This window comes from Balaenoptera physalus (genome assembly GCF_965194825.1).
Source record: "Balaenoptera physalus genome assembly, chromosome: 8".
Classification (NCBI taxonomy): domain Eukaryota; kingdom Metazoa; phylum Chordata; class Mammalia; order Artiodactyla; family Balaenopteridae; genus Balaenoptera; species Balaenoptera physalus.
The window spans coordinates 85,124,413-85,149,522 of NC_138887.1; the positions used below are offsets into that span (position 1 = coordinate 85,124,413).

Sequence of the window (25,110 nt, forward strand, 5' to 3'; positions counted from 1 at the left end):
TCTAGATGATTACATTTCCAAGAGTTGGCCCCAAGGTCTTAGAGAAAGTCATTCCTGGGTTATAGCAAGAAGATTTTTTAAAGGGGCAGAGAAAGAATTGACAATGACAAGTCTTCTAAAGTAAATGCTCTAAGAACAGGATCGCCAGGGGCCTAGAGTTAGGAAGAAGCTTGTTTAAGTTTCATTAAACTGAGGGCCTTCTTGGTCGATAATGAACATAATTTCTGCTCAAACTGCACCAGCCATGAAGTCTCATCAGTTCTCAAACAACCAATTTAAATATCTGTACTCTTGGCGGAAGCTTGAACTGATATGTATCTCTGTGGTCGGTCTATAAAATATTCTAAATAAGTGAATAGTGTAAGCTGAATGTTTTCAGAACATTTTAAAATTTATTGAAAACATTTTAAAGTACACTTTAAGTTCTTAAATTACACTCAATTTCATGTCACCATTTGTCTAGAAATTACAACTCTTTCCTATCCATTAAAACAAATCCCCTAACACCTCTACTAGATATTTTACCACCTTAAGAGTAATTCTATAATCTCTCATTTTTACTATTTTGGTTCCTCTAAATTAAAAATATAATATTGAGCCTGTGATTGTAATATAGCTGTTAATATATCATATATATAACTCAGATATTTTAAACTTAAAATATTAAGTATTTATAATTTGAAGAAGAGAGCAAGCGAGCAACTAGTCTTAGAAAATTTAAGTTTGTGTGCGGACAGAGGACAGAATAAGTATTGTTATTTTAACTATTATATTAATATTCTACTAGCGAGTGTGTCATTATTCATCAACACTTAGGACAAATATTACCCAGCAATAGCTGAGTTTGGTGTTACTCTTTGAGTGGAGCAAAGATTTTAGTATATATAACCTTCCTCTCACACTCTCTTTTAGTCCTTGGAAGCAGCTCTCAGTATGATACTCTGCCTAGCATTCAGTATAGTGGCATTTTCAGTACCTTGCCATAAAGAAAAGTTATTTGCATGTTTCATTTCAACAGAGTGAAATTCAGGTCCCTGTAGTCTTCTTTTCCCTAGTTATTTAAATATATCTTATTGCTCTTGGGGTTACTTAATACCTACAGTTGACCCTTGAACAACGTAGGGGTTAGGAACGCCGACCCTCTGTGCAGTTGAAAATCCTCATAAAACTTACAGCCAGCCCTTGGTATCTGAGTTTCCTCTATGTCCACAGTTCCACATCCACAGATTCAACCAACCTCAGATCATGTCATACTGTAGTATTTACAATTGAAAAACATTTACTATTGAATCCATGCAGTTCAAATCCATGTTGTTCAAGGGTCAACCATATTTTTTTCCAATTTTCTTTTAGTGTGGTAAAATACATATAAAATTTACCATCTTAACCATTTTTAGGTGTACACTTCAGTGATATTAAATACATTAATAATGTTGTACTACCATCACCACTATCCATCTTCAGAACACATTTTATCCTGAAAAACTGAAACTCTATGCCTAGTAAATAATAACTCCCCATTCCCCTCTCCTCCCAGCCCCTGGAAACCACCATTCTACTTTCTGTCTCTATGATTTTAAACACTTTAAGCGCCTCATAATAGTGGAATGAAAAAATACTTGTCTTTTTGTGGCTGGCTTATTTTACTTGGCAAAACGTTCACAAGATTCATCCATCTTGTAGCATACATCAGAAGTTTCTTCCTTCTTGAGGTTGAATAATATTCCATTGTATATATATATATACACCATATTTCACTTACCCATCATCTGTAGGTGAACACTTGGTTTGCTTCCACATTTTGGCTATTATTATGAATATTGCTGCTATGAACATGGGTATACAACTATCTCTTTGAGACCCAGATTTTAGTTCTTTTGGGCATATACCCAGAAGTGGGATTGCTAATATATTGTATTTCTTTTTTTTTTTTTTTTTTTTAGTTCATTAGTTCATGTCTTTTATTAACCAATATACAATCACTTGTCTTCTGGTTTGTTGAAACAATAAGTCAGACAACATTTGCCACAATAATGTCTGTCAAAGTGGCTGGCCATAAAATCTCCAGCACCGCATTCATCTGAAGGGCACTCCCGACGAAGGCGACTGATTTTGCCATTCTCATCCACCTTATAGTATTTTGGGACAGCCAGCTTAACTTTCTTTCTCTTATGCTTGATCTTCTTGGGAGTGGTGTAAGACTTCTTCTTCCTTTTCTTAGCGCCACCACGAAGTCTCAACACAAGATGAAGAGTGGACTCCTTTTGAATGTTGTAGTCAGACAAAGTACGTCCATCTTCCAGTTGCTTGCCAGCAAAGATCAGTCTTTGCCGGTCAAGAGGAATTCCTTCCTTGTCCTGGATCTTGGCCTTTACGTTTTCCATTGTATCCGAGGGTTCGACCTCGAGAGTGATGGTCTTCCCCGTCAGGGTCTTCATGAAAATCTGCATATTGGTGGTGGTGCTACCGCAGATGGCGGATCCGAAAAGCTGTATTTCTATTTTGAATCATTGAGGAACAATCATGTTATTTTTCCACAGTGGCTATACTATTTTACATTTCCACCAACAGTGCACAGGGGTTCTAATTTCACCACATCCTTGCCAACATGTGTTATTTTCTGTTTGTTCATATAGTATATAGTAGCCATCCTAATGGGTGTGAGATGGTATTTCATTGCAGCTTTGATATTTCATTTCTCTAATGAGTAGTGATGTTGAGCATCTTTTCATGTGTTTATTGGACATTTGTATATCTTCATTGGAGAAATGTTTCTTCAAGTTTTTTATCCATTTTTGAATTTTTTTTTGTTGTTATTGAGTTTTAGTTCTCTCTATATATGATAAGGGATATTAATCTCTTGCCATGTATATGATTTGCAAATATTTTCTTCCATTCTGCAGGTTGCCTGGCACTCTGTTGATAGTGCCACTTGATGCACAAAATTTTTAAATTTTTGTTGTCCAATTTGTCTATTTTTTCTTCTGTTGCCTATCTCTTTAGTGTCATATCCAATCAATCAGTGCCAAATCCAATGTTGCAAAGACTTTGTCCTATGTTTTCTTCAAAGAGTTTTAAAATTTTAACTCTTACATTTAAGTCTTTGATCCATTTTAAGTTAATTTTTGTATATGGTGTTAAGTAAGGGTCTAACTCATTCTTTTGCATGTGGATATCAACTTTTCCCAGCACCATTTGTTGAAAAGGCTTTCCTTTCCCCATAGAATGGTCTTGGTCCCTTGAGATTACATATGAATTTTAGGATAAGTTTTTCTGCAAAAAATTTTATGGGAATTTTGATAGGGATTGCATTGAATCTGTAGATTACTTTGCGTAGTATTGACATCACTTTGGGTAGTATTAATATTAAATCTTCTTACCTGTGAACATGGAATTTCTTTCCATTTATTTATGTCTTCTTTAATTACTTTCAGCAGTGTTTTGTAATTTTCATTGTAAAAGTCTTACTTGGTTAATTTCTAAATATTTAATTCTTTTCAAGGCCATTGTAAATGGAATTTCCTTAATTTCCTTTTCAATTGTTCATTGTTAGTATATAGAAATGCAACTGGTTTCTGTGTGTTGTATTTGTATCCTTCTACTTCGATGAATTCATTTATTAGTTTTAACATTTTTTCTGCTCAATATTTAGCGTTTTCTACATTTATGATAATGTCATCTGTGAATACAGATAATTTTACTTCTTCCTTTCTGATTTGAATGACTTTTTTTCTTGTGTCTCTGGCTGGAACTTCCAGAACTTTTTTGAATAGAAACGACAAAAGTGGGCATCCTTGGCTCGTTCCTAATCTTAGGGCAAAAGCTATCAGTCTTTCATCATTGAATACGATGATTGTTGCATGGTTTTCATGTGTGGTTTTTATTATGATGTGGTCATTTCTTTCTATTCCTAATTTGTTGATTTTTTTTTTATCATGAAAGGATGTTGAATTTTGTCAAATTCTTTGTATCAGTTGACATGATCTTGTGGTTTTTTCCCTTCATTCTGTTAATATGGTGTATTACATTGATTGAGTTTTGTAAATTGAATCATCCTTTCATTCCAGGAATAAATCCCACTTGGTGTATCATTCTTTTAATATGCTGCTGATTTCAGTTTCCTAGTACTTTATTGAGGATTTTTATATAAAAGTTCAAAAGGAATATTGGTCTATAATTTTATTTTCTACTAGTATCTTTGTCTGGTTTTGGTATTAGGGTAATGCTGGCCTCAAAGAATGAGTTAAAAACTATTTCTTCCTCTTCAATTTTTTGGAAAAGTATGAGAAGTACTGGTGTTAATTCTTCTTTAAATTATTGGTAGAATTCACCAGTGAAACCATCAGGTCCAGGGCTTTTCTTTGTCAGGAAATGTATGATAACTGATTCATTCTCCTTATTAGTTGTAGATCTATTCAGATATTCTATTTCTTTGTGATTTAGTCTAAATAGATTCTGTTTCTAGGAATTTGTCGGTTTAGTGTAAGTTATCCAATTTGCTGGCATAAAATTGTTCACAGTACTTGCTTAAAATCCTTTTTCTTTCTGTATAATTGGTAGTAATGTCTCCACTTTCATTTCTGATTTTAGTGATTTGAGTCTTCTCTCTGTTTTTTCTGAGTTCATTTAGCTAAAGTCCTGTCAGTTTTGTTTATCCAGTTCCCCGTAGTTCTTATAAGCAATTCCCAGCTTGAGCATATTCGAATTTTGAGTGTGTACCGTGTGCCAAGAAATATACTAGACATTGGGTTTATATTTTTTAAAAATATTAAAAGATGTATAAACATATAAAATATTTTTAAAGTGTATATCACTTTTTTTGCTTTCAAAATGACCCAATGGGGAACAGTATTTTTATTTCTACTATATGGATGAGGAAACTAAGATACAGAGAAGGTTGTCCAAGGTCACAAAGCATGTGAGTGGCAAAATCAGTATTCAAATCCAGGCAACCACTCTCCAGAACAACATACTTAACCACTATGCCAAACAAATAAGTACAAAAAATAAATCAATAATTTTCAATATTTGATAAATGCTATCAAGGAAAAAAACAGAATGGTATAAGAGAGGAAAACGTATGAGTCTCCTTTAGAATGGGTAGTCATAGAAGGCCATTCTGAGTGAGGATGTACATTTTAGTTGAGGCCTAAAGCTTGAATAAGAACCATTAGCTGAATGCCTGGGGCCCTAGCAGTCCCTTATAGTAACTAATCAATCCAGCCGAACCCCTCCAGCCACCCACACTTGTCTTGCTCATGCCTGCTTTCATGCCTTTGCCTGCACCCTACTGCTCTTTCCTGTGTTGTCATTTTTTCCACCTAAGAATATTTTTTTGACTGAATATATTGCTTATTGCTTAATAAGCAATATATTCCTATTGCTCTAAACTCTTATGACATATAACAATTCATGTGCAAGTTGCCTGATAGTTCCTTGTCTTGTTTTATTGGTGGTTATGTTTATATTCAATAAGCCAAACAAACCACTGGCCAGTTACATGGCCTCTCCCTTATTCTGAGGGGTTCATTAACTTTATAAGTCAGAGCATTTGATACATGATACACATCATGTGATCCATGACATGAATTTCACCATGAGGGCTACAGGTGCTATGACCAGGGCTGGACCCCTGAGCTGAGAGTGGTCAGTCTTGAGGCTGGCATATAAGGTAGTAACATGAGGAATCTCCCTCATTAGGGCATGCTTTCCTGATTGCTCACTATTTGAACCAACCTGTTTCTTTCTTTGGGGGAGTTTAAACAGAAAACATAGAAATAAAAGGAAGTCATAAATATTTGCCTAAAGACTCTAAGGAAAGGCAGGATAAATCTTTCTGAAAATATTTCTGTTCATCAGAGTTAGGGGAGACAGCTCAGGAAAAGACCAGACCTGAGGGAGGACAAAGACTTTCCATTTGATGTAACTGATCACTTATCCTATGTGGCAATCATTTATCCTATGGAAGGAGCAACTCATGGAAAGAGTTAAGAGGACAGAAGGAAGAGTCCTTGTGCCCAGAATAATCACAACATTATGGCTAGGGGCCTGAGAAAGGAGGAGAACCTAAGGAAAGACAAACATGGTCTCTTGCTGAAATGGCATTTGAGGAACTGAGGCTTAGGAACTAGAGAATGGAAGGAAAGATGTGTGCATGTTGTACAGATCACGGCTTTGAAGGAAATAGAGATTAAATATCTAAGAAAGAATATGAGAAATTTTTTGTCTGGTCTGTATAAACCCAAAATGACAGTAAGGCTATTTGAGAGATGAAAGAACTGTAACATACAGAGTTTAGGTACTCATCACCAAGCCAGACCAAGCTCTCTCCATCAGATTCAATGCCTTTCTAACTTAGATGGCTAGAAAACATTTCTACTCAAGCTTAAGCTCTATAACTTAAACATTTTTGTCTCTCACTATTTATGAGAAAGATCTGGGTTCTTGGAGTAGTCTTCATGGAATTTGAATGCTGCTCTTTAAAAAGAAAATCTTACAAAAATTATCAACTCAAGAGATCTAAGAGAGAAGTGATTTTTCTTTCACTGAATATTTTCAAGCAGAATCTGTTGCTTGAAGGGATGCTATAGAGGTTATTCATTAAACATTAGGTAGAAGTTGGATTAATTGACCTCTTAAATTCTTCCTATTTTTTAACTATGTTTGTTTGAAAAAAAAAATTAAAACAGAAAGGAAGTAAATCATTTTATTCTACATCAAAACTCTAACATATTAAAAATGGGTAGATTAAGACCCAGCCTCGTCCTGATACTTTATTTACAAATGATTAGAGAAAATATAACTGTACATTTTGTCCTGCTTTATTTCTCAAAATTAGTGAATTTTATTCCTTTGGAAAATTTTCCAAGTTGGTTAAATTAAATACATCTGTCAACCAATAATTTGGGGGCTTACTGAAAACCTTGGGTTTTTTGAAAGTGTTACTTCACAACCTCCTCAGGAGCTTCCAAGTATGATCTGAAAATGGCCCCTGGACACAGAGGGCAGGGAGAGACCAAGGAGGGAGACAGACCACTCCAGATTGGTGGCTGGCAGGTTTAACAAGCAAGGGAACTTACGAGGCTGCAAGACAAGTAGATCTCCACGCCAGTCCACCACAGTCTTAAAAGTTTATGTCGAGGCCTTAACCAGGTTCAGTCACATACCCAGTCCAGAGAGTTTCATCACCACCTCACTAGCTCAAGGCTGTATCCTGGGGGCAGCTCCTGGGCACAGTAGGCAAGCAGAACATACATTCCAAAAACAGAGGAGGGGGTGAGGAGCTTCCAATTGCTGGGGTCCAGCTCACATCCGGGTCAAACCAGCAGTCACATCCTCTCGATGACCTCCAATAGGAAGTCAAACATTATTTAAGAATAATTTGCTAGATTAAATGTGCTATAAAAATTACAGAAAATAAAATGTATAACTTACAAAGCTCATTTTTTTTACTTTAATGTTTGTGTTTTAATGTTTTATAGGAGCATTTGCATAGGATATGTACCTTCTTTCGTAAGAGAAAGCATGATACTGATACCTATTCTATAATTAAGTCATACTTTTAGAAAGTCTGTGAATCTACCTAATCTCTTTCATCTCTGTATTCTTAATAAGTGAAAAAAAAATCATTGGCAAGACTTAATTAAAATATTCAAGCAGCATATAAGCTGGAAAAAAATTAAAACTAAAAAACATTGTTGATGAAATACAAAAATGCAATGCGTAACACATTGATATATTAGAATTTCCACTGAATAAAAATGACTAGTGTAATTATGGGTAACACTTAAAAATAGTTAATTTTTGTTGGGGTAAAGAAAGGGATCGATAGTGAAACTAGAAAGATACTCATCTTGGTAGTTAAGATATTAAAATCATGTGTAACTATGATGCAGAGCTATTGAACGTTATATGAGTTAGAGTTAAATAATATATTGGATACAGAATTTAGAAACTGCTTTCTCTTATTCTCATTTTTTCTTAGTCTCATTCTCTCCCTCATTATATTATATACATGCATATAAAACACACACCACAAACACACATAGACAAACACATATACTTTGTGTGTACATACACACACATAAATGAAGAACACAAATGTGTTTGTGTGTGTGTGTATGTTAGTTAGTTAGCTATACGCTTTCTACATTTTCCCAATTTTGGCAGAAGAGATTGAAGTGGCAATCTAGAAAACGTATAATGCTTTGGAATTATGTAAAGGGCACTTATAGCCCAGGTAATAGAAGTGCTAGATTGCCTAGGGCCCAATATGTGAACTCACACTTAAGGAGGAGAAGCGGTTGTTTGATGTGAAAGAGACAAGACATATGATGGAGAAGCTGCAACCTGAATTTGGGATTCTAGCAGGAATATGCACATCTTGTGTCCTGTGACTCTAGAACAGTTAAAATAATGTCTTTTCCACTATTTTAGCAGGGTAACCAAGTTTAGCGCCTTGAGGGAAAGCCTTCTGTTCACCCATAGAGATGCAAAACTATTCTGTCAGCAATAAAAGTTTGTAAATTTGATACATATCTATGATATACTCAAAATTAAGGTAGAAGTATCCTTAAATCTACCTATGTAAGATTGGTTTTAAAATACCTAAAATGATTAACGGAAGTCCAGAATTGGTTTTTTTGTTTGTTTTTGTAGAGTAGAATTTATTAAATGAATCAAATTTGTGAGGCAAAATAGCTAGGACAACTTCCCAATTCTCCAGAGAGAGGAATAGAATTGAAAACCAGAAGAGATTCTGAAATTTCTCTACCTGGAAATCTTTTAGGAAATCACATTGCCAGTCCCTTTAGAGAAAGTCTTAACTATAAGGCAGAAGGAGAGAAATTCAGGTCAGGGATTGCTATTCATCCTTATAAAGCCTGTGGCTAACAGGAATTACTTTCTTTCCCCTTCCCACCCCCAGCTTTAGTGAGATATAATTGACAAAATAAAAAATGTATATTTGAGTTTTACAATTTGATGCTTTGATTTACATATACATTGTAAAATAACCATAATTAAGCTAATTAACATATCCATCACCCAACATAGGTACCAATTTCTTCCTTCTTTCTTCCCTCCCTCCCTCCCTCCCTCCCTTCCTTTCTTCCTTCCTTCTTTTTTTGTGGTGCTAAGAACACTTAAGATCTACCCTCTTAGCAAATTTCAGTGATACAGTACTGTATTGTTAACTATAGTCACACTGCTGTATATTAGATCTCCAGACTTTTTCATCTTGCATAACTGAAACTTTGTCAAAAGGCCAGGATTTGGAATGCCTGAAGGTAGCAGGATTTCAGCTAACCGATTTTAGTGAGACTTGAGGTATTATAATCTCACTTGCACAGTGTCCTCCCAATCCACGTGGGCATTGGCACGAGATAGTCTTACTTTGTGAGAATTAGATCAGAGAATGCAAATGAAGCTCTTAAGTGCAATGAATGTCAGGCACATAGTGAATTCGGTAATAAATGTTTGCTATGGACGGGGTGGTGACAGTGATGATAAAGATAATAGTGATGCTGTCACACACAAGGGGAGGTTCTACCAACCAAGGGACTAAGGTGCTAATGAATTACATTGCTGTCCTCTACTTTATCAGGACAGAATTCCCATGTGGATCAAACTGCTGTGTAATTTTTGTATGGCCTAAATGATAACTGCTCACTTTCATGTGAGCGAGTTATTGTCAAATGCCCTGGAAGAGCAAGATCAAATGTATTTGGGAGAAATGGGACAAAATTTTCTGTTGGATAATAACCCTCCTTCTAAGTTTGCCAGCTTTGACCTTTCCACACTTCAAGCATTATGCCCCATTAAAACATTTTTTATCTCTCATTTTAGGATAGTCCTTTAAACACCTAATCAAATCCCCTTTTCTCAGTTTTTAAGTCACTTTTTTATTCTCTTTGCAGAATCCCTGAGAATTGCTGGACAACCTACTTGATCAAATAGTATTTCTAATACTTGTAGTTGCTCATGAGGTGAGCCCTTGGCAATCTATTCAGGATAAATAACTTCTTTCCCTCTAATGTTTCCGTACAGATTTTTATTTCATAAAAAAAAAATCCTTTTGATCAATTTTTGTGGTTTTTCTCCTTGATCTCTAAATACTTTTCTTAAAAATGGTCTTCCCATTAGGTCTTTTATCTATAGCATCCAACATAATGCCATGCACGTAGTGATGTTCCATAGATGACAGTTGAGGGAAAGTAGGCAGAAAAGAATAAAGGAGGGAAGGAAGAAAGGCGACAGCAGGGTATAAGTGTTTGCTTGTGTTGTGTAGCTTAAAGGATTTTGAGAAGGACCGCTTTTAAAATACATCTTCTCTAAAATATCTGAAATTTCGTCACTAAAATTTGTTTCTGAATATTGTATATTGGTCTTTTTTTACATACACCTAGAATGAGTCCGTAACACCTTAGTGAGAATTAGTTCAGGGGGATATTTTGTTTTTCCTCTTATAGGAAAGACTATAATAGTGTCAGAATATCTGTTTGTAGAATGACTATGATCTTGATGTCATTTATAAATATGGGAATTATGTCAACATAAAGGTGAAGTTAGGTTGGTTCATATGTGACCAATTCTAGGCAAAGAGCTGGTGTGGCAATAATTAGAAACTTCTGCAGGAAAAGAAAAATCCATTAGCTTGGATATCACACAGATAGGAGTCCTTTTGGCTATATTTTAAGACAATGGAAAATGAGCTCTTACACTGGGGATTCCTCTCCAGAAAGCTGAACCCCTACTTTAACCAGCTTTCCCCTTTGGGCAGTTTGTTCATTCTCCTGTCCAGAGCACCACTTCCATTTGCATTGTCTCTGCACCTGTAAGCCAGCATTTCTACTTTATTGTTTGGTGTGAATTTTTAATGTCCTTGAAGCAGCCTCCAAACATGCTCAGTGCCTGCCTAGCTGTCCAAGTTATCTCTGGAGGTACCAATTATGGTTTTGGTTAGAGCCTCTGGTTACCAAGTAGATTAAAATTTGAATGATCTCCCAACACTATTTTTCCTACCAACCCTGTTACTTTAGTATGATTTTGAAAAACATGCATTTTGGGGGAAATACATATATTGGACTACAGTAGAAATTGTATTAAACATTACCAAGGTGTTAGTAGGGGACTCTGGGTTGTTGTTTGGAGGAGAATAAAGGGAAGGAAAAGGCACTGAAGTTAGAGACACACATAAAGCAGGCCTTCTCAAATTTTAAATGCATCGGAATCAGCCCAGGATCTTGTTAAAATGCAGATTCTGATTCAGTATGTCTGAGTAGGATCCTAGATCTTGCCTTTCTAACAAGCTCCAGGTGATTCTTGCTGCTGGTCTGGGGATGACAATTTAAGTAGCAAGAGTCTGAAGGACAGATAGCAATTTGAAGAGGCACCATCTAGCACCGGGCCAGTAGGGAGCATATATATTTTTTCAGGTTATGATGTGTTTTCCTGACTCACAGACAAACCAGGATCATTACTAACAGCTTCAGTTTGAAACTAATCAAGAGTAAAAAAAAAAAAAAAAGTTTGACCAACATCCATGTTCCTTTTATTTTTCTCAAACATGCACTTAGAAAGCTAGGTTTATCAACTGGCTGTTAAAATATTAATACTCAGAAAGAGGTTCTTTCTTTTATCTTGTTTTAGAAACAGCTTAAGTTATAACCTCCAACTGTCTCCTGGGCTAATGAAAGAGGCAGGAAAGATAACCAGGTCCAATCACTTTTATTGACTAAACAAAGTGAGTTCCCTGCATTACTTTTAGTTCTTGACATTTCACTTTTACTTGTCTGGATTCACAATAACTGTGATGTGATTTCAATGACCTTCAGTACTACTAAAGGATGCCAGGGTATATTATAAGTTTGGGCTAGCATTTCAAAAATAAATAGGGCCTATAGAAGCTTAAAAATAAATTTCTTCTGTAAATTAACAATTTTGAAACCATATAAAATGTAGATAGATAATGCTTAGATATACGATTGCAGTGAAAAAGATCTACTCTTGACAAAAGACAAAATAATAATCATTTTTAAAAAAGGTTTTTAGTTATCATGTGTTGTGTTGCTTTACATATGCTATCTTACCCAGCTCTCATGAAAATGTGTCAGATGTTATTAACCTCATTTCACAGAGGAAGGAACCACGACTTGGAGAAGGGAACTAATTTAATGTCACACAACTAGTGAGTGACATGCCAAGATTCAAACCTAGCTTTGCTTGGGTCCAAAATCCGTGTTCTTAATCACTAAGCTCTCAATCCATTTGGAGCCACTAAAATTTAGGTAGACATTATGTCTGATTTATATGTTATGACAAACAAAAAGCATGAAATTCTCTTTGGCATGGGTCCCTTCCTCTCTGGCAGTTACCAAAAGTCATTTTTGGAAATAAGTGGTGTGTAAATTTTAAATAAATAAAAATTTAAAATGTCCTCTACTCATCTCAAAGACTTTCTAAGTATATTCTGTTTTTTTGAGGAGTGAGTGCCATTAGCCCATGAACCCCTGTGTCCTTGAGGGGGTCTCTGTTCTGTTGACTGTTGAAAAGCACCTGAAGAAATAAGATTCCCAGGGTTTGTAATAGCTGGTACTATAGTTGGTTCTTCTGCAGTCTTTCTTTGATTTGATTTGTAAATTAAAACATACTATAAGTATGATGTGGAGGTTATGTTGGTTCATGCACAATTATGTCCAGCCTGTTACTGTTTTGAAGCAATCAGTGGCAAGCTTCTCAAAATTAAAAAGACCACTTTTGCAATACATAAAGAGCTTAAAAAAAAAAAAAAAAAAAAGGCAGAAAATCTCCAAAGTGCCTTCCTTTAGAGCAAAAAGTAGCTGTTTATTTGCTTCAAGAATTGCTAGGCTTTCCACTATGTTCAGCTGTCTGGGGAAATGCAGATGTGGAGACATTTCACCATGAATTAAAATAATGTAGTAAAAAAAGAATTCTGATGAAAAGTCTTTATCAGCAGTGTATGCCTTCTAGGATCTATATCTGGAAGAAGGAAGCACAGGTAAAACATTGCAAAGAGTTTTCTGACAGTGATGCTAGTAGAGATTTAACTTTACTAGGTTCCTTTATTAGGGGTATAATTGTTTATGTTAGTGCTCTGGTCACAAAGTTCCAATACAGACCCAGTTCTATTTTTCCCCGAGTCTTGTTACTTTTAGTGCTCAATTTTGCAAAATGTGAGATTGTTCAAGACAAGCCTGTGTTATATGAAGCTAGGTTGAAGCAAATAATGAACAGTTCTCACAAGTGCATCATTTTTCTTTCTCTAGTAGATACCTGAAAACAAATTTTTAAACACATTTATTGGAGTATAATTGCTTTACAATGGTGTGTTAGTTTCTGCTTTATAACAAAGTGAATCAGCTATACATATACATATATCCCCATATTTCCTCCCTCTTGTGTCTCCCTCACACCCTCCCTATCCCACCCCTCTAGGTGGTCACAAAGCACCCAGCTGATCTCCCTGTGCTATGTGGCTGCTTCCCACTAGCTAGCTATTTTACATTTGGTAGTGTATATATGTCCATGCCACTCTCACTTCGTCCCAGCTTACCCTTCCCCCTCCCTGTGTCCTCAAGTCCATTCTCTATATTTGCATCTTTATTCCTGTCCTGTCCCTAGGTTCTTCAGAACCATTTTTCTTTTTTTTTTAGATTCCATATATATGTGTAACCATACGGTATGTGTTTTCTCTTTCTGACATTTTGCTTTGTATGACAGTCTCTAGGTCCATCCACCTAACTACAAATAACTCAATTTCATTTCTTTCTATGGCTGAATAATATTCCATTGTATATATGCACCACGTCTTCTTTATCAATTCACCTGACGATGGACACTAGGGTTGCTTCCATGTCCTTGCTATTGTAAATAGAGCTTCAGTAAACATTGTGGTACATGACTCCTTTTGAATTATGGTTTTCTCAGGGTATATGCCCAGTAGTGGGATTGCTGGGTTGTATGGTAGTTCTATTTTTAGATTTTAAGGAACCTCCATACTGTTCTCCATAGTGGCTGTATCAATTTACATTCCCACCAACAGTGCAAGAGGGTTCCCTTTTCTCCACACCCTCTCCAGCATTTATTGTTTATAGATGTTTTGATGATGGCCATTCTGACTGGTGTGAGGTGATACTTCATTGTAGATTTGATTTGCATTTCTCTAATGATTAGTGATGTTGAACATTCTTTCATGTGTTTGCTGGCAATCTGTATATCTTCTTTGGAGAACTGTCTATTTAGGTCTTCTGCCCATTTTTGGATTGGGTTGTTTGTTTTTTTGATATTGAGCTGCATGAGCTGCTTGTAAATTTTTCAGATTGATCCTTTGACAGTTACTTCATTTGCAAATATTTTCTCCCATTTTGAGAGTTGTCTTTTCATCTTGTTTGTGGTTTCCTTTGCAGTGCAAAAGCTTTGAAGTTTCATTAGGTCCCATTTGTTTATTTTTGTTTTTATTTCCATTTCTCTAGGAGGTGGGTCAAAAAGGATCTTGCTGTGATTTATGTCATAGAGTGTTCTGCCTATGTTTTCCTCTAAGAGTTTTATAGTGTCTAGCCTTACATTTAGGTCTTTAATCCATTTTGAGTTTATTTTTGTGTATGGTGTTAGGGAGTGTTCTAATTTCATTCTTTTACATGTAGCTGTCCAGTTTTCCCAGCACCACTTATTGAAGAGGCTGTCGTTTCTCCATTGTATATTCTTGCCTCCTTTGTCAAAGATAAGGTGACCAGATGTGTGTGGGTTTATCTCTGGGCTTTCTATCCTGTTCCATTGATCTATATTTCTGTTTTTGTGCCAGTATCATACTGTCTTGATTACTGTAGCTTTGTAGTATAGTCTGAAGTCAGGGAACCTGATTCCTCCAGCTCCGTTTTTCTTTCTCAAGATTGCTTTGGCTATTCAGGGTCATTTTTGTTCCATACAAATTGTGAAATTTTTTGTTCTAGTCCTCTGAAAAATGCCATTGGTAGTTTGATAGGGATTGCATTGAATCTATAGATTGCTTTGGGTAGTACAGTCATTTTCACAGTGTTGATTCTTCCAATCCAAGAACGTGGTATATCTCTCTCTTTGTATCATCTTTAATTTCTTTCACCAGTGTCTTATAGTTTTCTTCATACAGGTCTTTTGTCTCCTTAGGTAGGTTTATTCCTAGGTATTTTGTTCTTTTTGTTGCAGTGGTAAATGGGAGTGTTTTCTTAATTTCTCTTTCAGATTTTTCATCATCAGTGTATAGGAATGCAAGAGATTTCTGTGCATTAATTTTGTATCCTGCTACTCTACCCAATTCGTTGATTAGCTCTAGTAGTTTTCTGGTAACTTCTTTAGTATTATCTATGTATAGTATCATGTCATCTGCAAACAGTGAGAGTTTTACTTCTCCTTTTCCGATTTGGATTCCTTTTATTTCTTTTCCTTCTCTGATTGCTGTGGCTAGAACTTCCAAAATGATGTTGAATAATGGTGGTGAAAGTGGACATCCTTGTCTTGTTCCTGATCTTAGAGGAAATGTTTACAGTTTTTCACCATTGAGAATGAGGTTGGCTGTGGGTTTGTCACATATGGCCTTTATTATGTCGAGGTAAGTTCCCTCTATGCCTAGTTTCTGGAGGGTTTTTATCATAAATGGTGTTGAATTTTGTCGAAAGCTTTCTCTGCATCTATTGAGATGATCATATGGTTTTTCTCCTTCAGTTTGTTAATGTGGTGTGTCACATTGATTGATTTGCGTATATTGAAGAATCCGTGCATTCCTGGGATAAACCCCACTTGATCATGGTGTATGATCCTTTTAATGTGCTGTTGGATTCTGTTTGCTAGTATTTTGTTGAGGATTTTTGCATCTACGTTCATCAGTGATATTGGCCTGTAGTTTTCTTTCTTTGTGACATCTTTGTCTGGTTTTGGTATCAGGGTGATGGTGGCCTTGTGGAATGATTTTGGGAGTGTTCCTCCCACTGCTATATTTTGTAAGAGTTTGAGAAGGATTGGTGTTAGCTCTTCTCTAAATGTTTGATAGAATTCACCTGTGAAGCCATCTGGTCCTGGGCTTTACTTTGTTGGAAGATTTTTAATCACAGTTTCAATTTCAGTGCTTGTGATTGGTCTGTTTATATTTTCTATTTCTTCCTTGTTCAGTCTCGGAAGGTTGCGCATTTCTAAGAATTTGTCCATTTCTTCCAGGTTGTCCATTTTATTGGCATATACTTGCTTATCATGATCCTTTGTATTTCTGTAGTGTCAGTTGTTACTTTTCCGTTTTCATTTCTAATTGTACTGATTTGAGTCTTTTCCCTTTTTTTCTTGATGAGTCTGGCTAATGGTTTATCAATTTTTGTTTGTCTTCTCAAAGAATCAGCTTTTAGTTTTATTGATCTTTGCTATTGTTTCCTTCATTTCTTTTTGATTTACTTCTGATCTGATCTTTATGATTTGTTTCCTTCTGGTAACTTTGGGGTTTTCTTGTTCTTTCTCTAATTGCTTTAGGTGTAAGGTTAGGTTGTTTATTTGAGATTTTTCTTGTTTCTTGAGGTAGGATTGTATTGCTATAAACTTCCTTCTTAGAACTGTTTTTGCTGCATTCCATAGGTTTTGGTTCCTTGTGGTTTCATTGTCATTTGTTTCTAGGTATTTTTTGATTTCCTCAGTGATCTCTTGGTTATTTAGTAGTGTATTGTTTAGCCTCCATGTGTTTGTATTTTTTACAGATTTTTTCCTGTAATCAATATCTAGTCTCATAGTGTTGTGGTCGGAAAAGATACTTGATATGATTTCAGTATTCTTAAATTTACCAAGTCTTGATTTTTGACCCAAGATGTGATCTATCATGGAGAATGTTCCATGAGCACTTGAGAAGAATGTGTCTTCCATTGTTTTTGGATGGAATGTCCTATAAATATCAATTAAGTCCATCTTGTTTAATGTATCATTTAAAGCTTGTGTTTCCTCATTTATTTTCATTTTGGATGATCTGTCCATTGGTGAAAGTGGGGTGTTAAAGTCCCCTACTATTATTGTGTTAATGTCGATTTCCCCTTGTATGGTTGTTAGCATTTGCTTTGTGTATTGAGGTGCTCCTATGTTGGGTGCATAAATATTTACAATTGTTATATCTTCCTCTTCGATTGATTCCTTGATCATTCTGTCATGTCCTTCTTTGTCTCTTGTAATAGGCTTTGTTTTAAACTCAATTTGGTGTGATATGAGAATTGCTACTCCAGCTTTCTTTTGATATCCATTTGCATGGAATATCTTTTTCCATCCCCTCACTTTCAGTCTGTATGTGTCCCTAGGTCTGAAGTGGGTCTCCTGTAGTTAGCATATATATGGGTCTTGTTTTTGTATCCATTCAGCCGGTCTGTGTCTTTTGGTGGGAGCATTTAATCCATTTACATTCAAGGTAATTATCGATATGTATGTTCCTATTCCCATTTTCTTAAATGTGTTGGGTTTGTTATTGTAGGTGTTTTCCTTCTCTTGTGTTTCTTGTCTAGAGAAGTTCCTTTAGTATTTGTTGTAAAGCTGGTTTGGTGGTGCTGAATTCTCTTACTTTTTGCTTGTCTGTAAAGGTTTTAATTTCTCCGTCACATCTGAATGAGATGCTTGCTGGGTAGAGTAATCTTGGTTGTAGGTTTTTCCCTTTCATCACTTTAAATATGTCCTGCCACTCCCTTCTGGCTTTAAGAGTTTCTGCTGAGAGATCAGCTGTTAACCTTATGGTGATTCCCTTGTATGTTATTTGTTGTTTTTCCCTTGCTGCTTTTAATATTTTTTCTTTGTATTTAATTTTTGATAGTTTGATTAATGTGTCTTGCCATGTTTCTCCTTGGATTCATCCTATATGGGACTCTCTGTGCTTCCTGGACTTGATTGACTACTTCCTTTCCCATATTAGGGATGTTTTCAACTATTATCTCTTGAAATATTTTCTCAGACCCTTTCTTTTTCTCTTCTTCTTCTGGGACCCCTATAATTCAAATGTTGGTGCATTTAATGTTGTCCCAGAGGTTTCTGAGTCTGTCCTCGATTCTTTTCATTCTTTTTCCTTTATTCTGCTCTGCAGTACTTATTTCCACTCTTTTATCTTCCAGGTCACTTATCCGTTCTTTGGCCTCACTTATTCTGCTATTGATTCCTTCTAGAGAATTTTTAATTTCATTTATTGTGTTCATCATTGTTTGTTTGCTCTGTAGTTCTTCTAGGTCCTTGTTAAATATTTCTTGTATTTTCTCCATTCTGTTTCCAAGATTTTGGATCATCTTTACTATCATTACTCTGAATTGTTTTTCAGGTAGACTGCCTATTTCCTCTTCATTTTTTTGGTCTGGTGGGTTTTTACCTTGCTCCTTCATCTGCTGTGTATTTCTCTGTCTAGTAATTTTGCTTAACTTACTGTGTTTGGGATCTCCTTTTCATAGGCTGCAGGTTCGTAGTTCCTGTTATTTTGGTGTCTGCCGCCAGTGGCTAAGGTTGGTTCAGTGGGTTGTGTAGGCTTCCTGGTGGAGGGAACTAGTGCCTGTGTTCTGGTGGATGAGGCTGAATCTTGTCTTTCTGGTGGGCACAGGACCGAGTCCAGTGGTATGTTTTGGGGTGTCTGTGATCTTATTATGGTTTTAGGCAGCCTCTCTGCTAATGGGTGGGTTTGTGTTCCTGTCTTGCTAGTTGTTTGGCATAGGGTGTCCAGCACTGTAGCTTGCTGGTCATTGAGTGGAGCTGAGTTTTAGCATTGTGATGGAGATCTCTGAGAGAGCTTTCCCCGTTTGATATTATGTGGAGCCGGCAGGTCTCTGGTGCACCAATGTCCTGAACTTGGCTCTCCCACCTCAGAGGCACAAGCCTGACACCCGGCTGGAGCATCAAGACCCTGTCAGCCATGTGGCTCAGAAGAAAAGGAGAAGGAAAGAAAGAAGGAAAGGAAAAAAGGAAATAAATTATAGCTATTAAAATTAAAAATTAAGAAATTATTAAAAATAAATATGTATTAGAAAGTAATTTTAAAAAAAAGAATAAAAGAAAGAAGAGAGCAACCAAACCAAAAAACAAATCCACCAATGATGACAAGCACTAAAAACTATACTAAAGAAAGAGAAAAAAAGCAGACAGACAGAACCCTAAGACAAATGGTAAAAGCCAAGCTATACAGACAAAAATCACACAAAGTCCACCACCTCAATTTTGGGATGATTTGTTGTCTATTCAGATATTCCACAGATGCAGGGTACATCAAGTTGATTGTGGAGATTTAATCCGCTGCTCCTGAGGCTGCTGGGAGAGATTTCCCTTTCTCTTCTTTGTTCGCACAGCTCCCGGGGTTCAGCTTTGGATTTGGCCCCGCCTCTGAGTGTAGGTCGCCTGAGGGCGTCCGTTATTTGCTCAGACAGGATGGGGTTAAAGTCGCAGCTGATATGGGGGCTCTGGCTCAGGCCGCGGGGAAGGAGGGGTACGGATGCAGGGTGAGCCTGGGCGGCAGAGGCCAGCGTGACGTTGCAACAGCCTGAGGCGCGCCGTGCGTTCTCCCGGGGAAGCTGTCCCTGGATCACGGGACCCTGGCAGTGGCGGGCTGCACAGGATCCCAGGAGGGGAGGTGTGGATAGTGACCTGTGCTTGCACACAGGCTTCTTGGTGGCAGCAGCAGCAACCTTAGAGTCTCATGCCCGTCTCTGGGGTCCGCACTGATAGCCGCGGCTTGCGCCCGTTTCTGGAGCTCATTTAGGCGGCGCTCTGAATCCCCTCTCCTCACGCACCAAGAAACAGTGGTCTCTTGCCTCTTAGGCAGGTCCAGGCTTTTTCCCGCACTCCCTTCCAGCTAGCTGTGGTGCACTAGCCCCCTTCAGGCTGTGTTCACGCCGCCAACCCCAGTCCTCTCCCTGGGATCCGACCGAAGCCCGAGCCTCAGCTCCCAGCCCCTGCCTGCCCCGGCGGGTGAGCAGACAAGCCTCTCGGGCTGGTGAGTGCTGGTCGGCACCGCTCCTCTGTGCGGGAATCTCTCCGCTTTGCCCTCCGCACCCTTGTGGCTGCGCTCTCCTCCATGGCTCCGAAGCGTCCCCTCTCCGCCACCCGCAGTCTCCGCCCACGAAGGGGCTTCCTAGTGTGTGAAAACCTTTCCTCCTTCACAGCTCCCTCCCACTGGGGCAGGTCCCATCCCTATTCTTTTGTCTCTGTTTTTTCTTTTTTCTTTTGCCCTACCCAGGTACATGGGGAGTTTCTTGCCTTTTGGGAGGTCTGAGGTCTTCTGCCAGCATTCAGTGGGTGTTCTGTAGGAGTTGTTCCACATGTATTTCTGATGTATTTGTGGGGAGGAAGGTGATCTCCATGTCTTACTCCTCCGCCATCTTGAAGGTCTCTTAAGTGTTTGAAATTTGTTGTGTACATGACCTACTGCCACTTTTCTATGCAGCAATCAATGGCTTAAGCATTTGTTTGAACATCTTGGGGCTAAGCCTAGGAAAAATACTTTAAAGGATGACTTTGTAATATGGGACATATAGTATTAATAAACTAACCTTTTACAAAGAACATTCCTGACACCATTACTTCTGACATCAAATTAAAATACTTACATTTAATATTGGATTACTACAGATGGCATTAATAAGACTAAATATATGTATGGTTATATTACCTATATATGTATGTATATATTTGTGTATAAATGTATGTGTGTGTGTATATATATATATACATATAGTAAAAAGGCAGATCCACATAAGAAGTGATCTGCGTAAGTAAAAAATATTTTAAAAATTAGAGTTGTTCATGAATGGATTGGACAGCCTTGTAAGGTAATGAGCTCCCTGTCAGTGGAAATGTTCTAATGGAGATTGGATAAATCTCAATCAGAAACATCACAGCAGTGGTACCTACACTGTGTGGGATATGGGATGAGATAGATAGTTATTTTCCAAAATAAAAATAGGTATTATTTCTTGAATATTAACTAGGTGTTAGGCCCTGCACTAAATTTTTACACCCACTTTCTACCTAAGGAATAGATATTTTTATCCTCAGTAAATAGATGAGGAAAATGAAGCCTAGAGAGGTTAAGTAACTAGCCCAAAGTGATAAGTATCAGAGCCAGCATTTGAATTCATGTCAGTAGAACTTCAGTTATGCTGTGCTGCTTCCCAACTTAATAATCAGTGCCTTAATAGGGCACTGATTCTACATGCCCTGTGTAATTAAGACCAGTTTTTGAGGTGAGATATGAGCGTTTTATATTTGTTCATCTATTATAGGAAATTTTAAATAGTTGACATAGTATGGTTAATACTAACTTGCTTTATTTCAAAAGATGCAAAGAATAAGAAAATTTCAACAACTAAGGACAATATAAGGGAAACTAGACAGAGGCATCAGAATTCCTCATAGCACAATTGAGAATAAATATTGTTGAGTGAATGAGTGACTTTGATATTTTGTCCTAGCTCTTTAAAAATATCCCCAAATAATTCTTATGGTTTCATATTCTAAACAAATTCAAACTGGCCTATAATTTTTGCTCAGATCTCCATCCCTTGCTATGCCACTAACTTGTCCTTCGCTGTTTTCTGACCTTGACACAGATTATGAGGGTTTTTAGATTCCTACATTCTTATATATAATAATTGACCTTCTTTCATTCTTAGACTCTACTCTTGTTCCTGTATGTTATTTAAAGTATACCTTTTCATCTCTGGTACTGTGTTATGGACACTTTGTGACACATAAGGACTCTGTTAACCTCAGGTAAAATTATTGAGTTATAATACTAGCTTTGAATAAAAAGTGATCATCAATGTCAAGTTTATTGCCTGAGGACTATAACTGATTTTATTACAGTTTGTTCAAAGAATGTGAAGTGTATAAACGATCCAGTAACTTCTTAGGGAATGTAAATATTGTGTCACATATATGTCAATTTTGATGATGAACATCAATATTTATGATAAAAAAGGAACTAAGTAGAATTGGAATTTTTCCTAGAATATCTAAATTGAGCACACGGATTAATCAAATTTGCTGCATTATTTAGTGTGAAGCAGTTATATTACTTATTCATATTAACAAAAATGGAAAAGATAAATTTGTAATTGATATGTTTAAGTGAATAGCCTTCACATTCAGGATTCTGAGATTTTCACCCATAATCATTCCAAAAATCTGTCTAGGATATTAAAACTATGTGAACATAGTGATGCTCATCAAATATCTCACCTGTATTCTCCAGCCTCCTTACACTTAGATGAGGCCAAGTATATCTGGTTCTGGTCAATGCTCTTGTAAGGGAAGTGATTTTGTCACTTCTGGGCTGAGGCAATAAAATGCCTATGTTAGGTTTTGCATCTCTCTTCCCCTGGCATAGGGATCCAAGCATGTCTTCTGGTCCCACTCTTCTCAAACTTTAATGTGCATACAGATCACTTGGGCATTTTGTCAAAAGGCAGGTTATCACTTGGGTCCAAGGTAGAGGCTAAGACTCTGCATTTCTAATAAAGTTCCTAATGATATCAGTGATACAGGTCTGCAGAGCACAATTTGAGCAGCAAGACTCTACATAAAACACCTTCAAGATAATAGAACCTTCCCCAGCCAGGGTCCCTGAATGGCTGTGTGGAGTAGAGCCTTACACTAGGCATGTAGCGTGAGTGTGATATAAATGTTGTATCTGCCACATAGAATATCAAAGACAGTTTCTTTCTGCAGAAACTGCCTTCTGTGAGTCAGTAGAGGTATAGAAGCCAGGTATAGACATGTAAATGAAAAAATAAGTAATTCCAGTTCATGGGTTCATAAATTGTAACAAATGTACCATGTTAATGCAAGATGTTAATAATAGGGGAAACTGTGTGTGTGGCGGGGTGAGAGACTCTATGGAAAATCTCTGTACTTTCCACTCAATTTTTCTGTAACCCTAAAACTGCTCTAAAAAATAGTCCATTTATTAAATTTTTTAAATTAAAACCCATTTTTCCATCTCTCTCCATTCCAAAAAATAAAAAAAATTAATAAAAGTCAAGTGCTAATCTGATAATGGAAGTGAAGAGGAAGAGACAAGTTCAAAGAATGTGGTTTTCTTAGGAAGGCAATAAATTCAGACAATTTAAAGAGCGACATTCAAATTTTGATGTAGATTAGAATTATTATTCTTTGCTTAATATCTACTTAATATCTTGTTTTATATATAAAACAAGAGATTTGTGTAACTGTCCTTTTCTAAGACTACCTTACCTCAAAACATTATGAAACTTAAGACAAAAGAAATAAAATTTCAGTTAAAGTTGAAAAGGAGATCACTTTGTTGTGTAAAAGCATATGTAGAAAACATGACTATGGGAACAATTTGGAAATACTTTCATATTTCTGAAAATGCATATTCTAAAAGTTAAGAGCTTCATACTTATAGCAGTAAGTATGCATTCAGGGTATTATGAATTATGAGAGTAATTTATTTTTGAAAATTATTATTATAACAGTGATAGATGTACTTGGAAAAAAGTTATAAAAATGTAGAAAGTATACTTTGAAAACTAAAAGCCTCCTCTACCTTCACATTAATTCCTATTCCCAATTTTATTCTCCAGTTTTTGAAGGTTACACTCCTCTAACACTAAATAATATATTTGTATCTCCATTGATTATTTATCAAAATTAAGGATGAGGAATTTATTATATTTACATTACCTCTCCTTCCCTTCTTCCAAACTTTGTCATTTTTTATATTACTATTTTATTCCTGATTGAATATTTGGAATTTCATATGGTTCAATTTAACCATGAGGGTTGAGGACTCATTTCTATATGAATATATAATTCATATATGTTATCTTTTTTAACTTTAAATTGAATATGGGCCATAAACTATTTAATTTATAGTCTAAACTTTACAATGTATGTTGGTTCCCTATATGTAAAATTAGGAGATTCATACCCCTCATATGTTTCACCTCTCCTTTTTATCCTACACCTCATGGTTTTTTTTAGCCATGATAATATTTTAACGTTGTTCGGATAGATGACATTACCAATCTATTTTATGACTATAACAAAATCTATGCTATAACTAAATATATTCTGTAGTTTAATTCTAGAACTTAAAATCAAATTAATAGATTTTTTTAATAGAGAAATTCTACCTTTACTCTACAGCATTGTTATCCCCAGAAACTACATCACAGCTTGTTTCAAGCATCAATTTAGTTATTATCTCAATTTAGAAATGTAGAAGTTGAAATTTAGAAATGTTAAATAACTTTCTGGTGTTACATAGGTAAGTGGTGGAGCAGAATAAAAACCAAAGCCTATCTCCCTCTAAATTGTATGCTCTTAACTACTCCATGCACTTAACCATTTACTTCAAGAACATGCCTTCTGAAGCTTTGGTTTGCTTCACTGCTCAACCAGCACAGTACTAAAGTACTGATGATCTCTGAATCCTCTTTCAGTTCTAACAGTGTGCAGCTCTGATTCACTACTTACTGTGGTTAAGAAATAGTTACTGTTTAAATATTGCTGTAGACTAAGCTTGGTGCTATGGGACTGAATAGCCCCTTGAAAAGCACAACATCACCACAGTAGGATTTCTTTTTCCTGACGAAACACATGATACATAGTCAAAATGCATCACACTTTTCATAGGCTGTGTTTATTGCATGAATATAGCTATAAAATAATTTTTCTTGTTTCTACTTAACTTCCAAATATAAAATCATTTATATTTTCCCCCAAGATGAAGGGTCAGCAATATACTATATATTGAACATTAAACTTTATAAAAAGGGACACATTAAATCAATGGTCAAGTTTTGGACATATTGGACATTTTTGATAATTTTCTATCTCTTAAAAATATCTCCCCTTGATACTTTTTTCCATATCATTGAAATTTCAGTGTATATTTCCATTTTGATATGGAAAACTGAGTAAAATGACAGTAATAATAAATGAAATACAGTTTTGGTCATAGAGATGGGGGCATGGCATGACCCAGTTGGGGACTTTATCCAATTCCTGAAAGAGTAACAGAAGTTAAGACTCTGCCAAATTGTCCATCTTAAAATATATATTTGAATTCTGTGTTCTCTTTATAACATAGCTATGACTGTTTCAATA

At 36.2% G+C, this 25,110-nt stretch overlaps 1 long non-coding RNA gene and 1 pseudogene across 2 annotated transcripts in view; one reads left to right on the forward strand and one right to left on the reverse strand.

The window, feature by feature from the left end:
* The window catches only part of LOC309665755, a 120,901-nt gene that overhangs the window by 43,659 nt on the left and 52,132 nt on the right, over positions 1 to 25,110 (forward strand). The window lies entirely within an intron of this gene.
* On the reverse strand, positions 1,948 to 2,479 carry LOC309665719 (ubiquitin-ribosomal protein eS31 fusion protein pseudogene; annotated as a pseudogene). Its single transcript has one exon. The product of its transcript is annotated as a ubiquitin-ribosomal protein eS31 fusion protein pseudogene (transcript).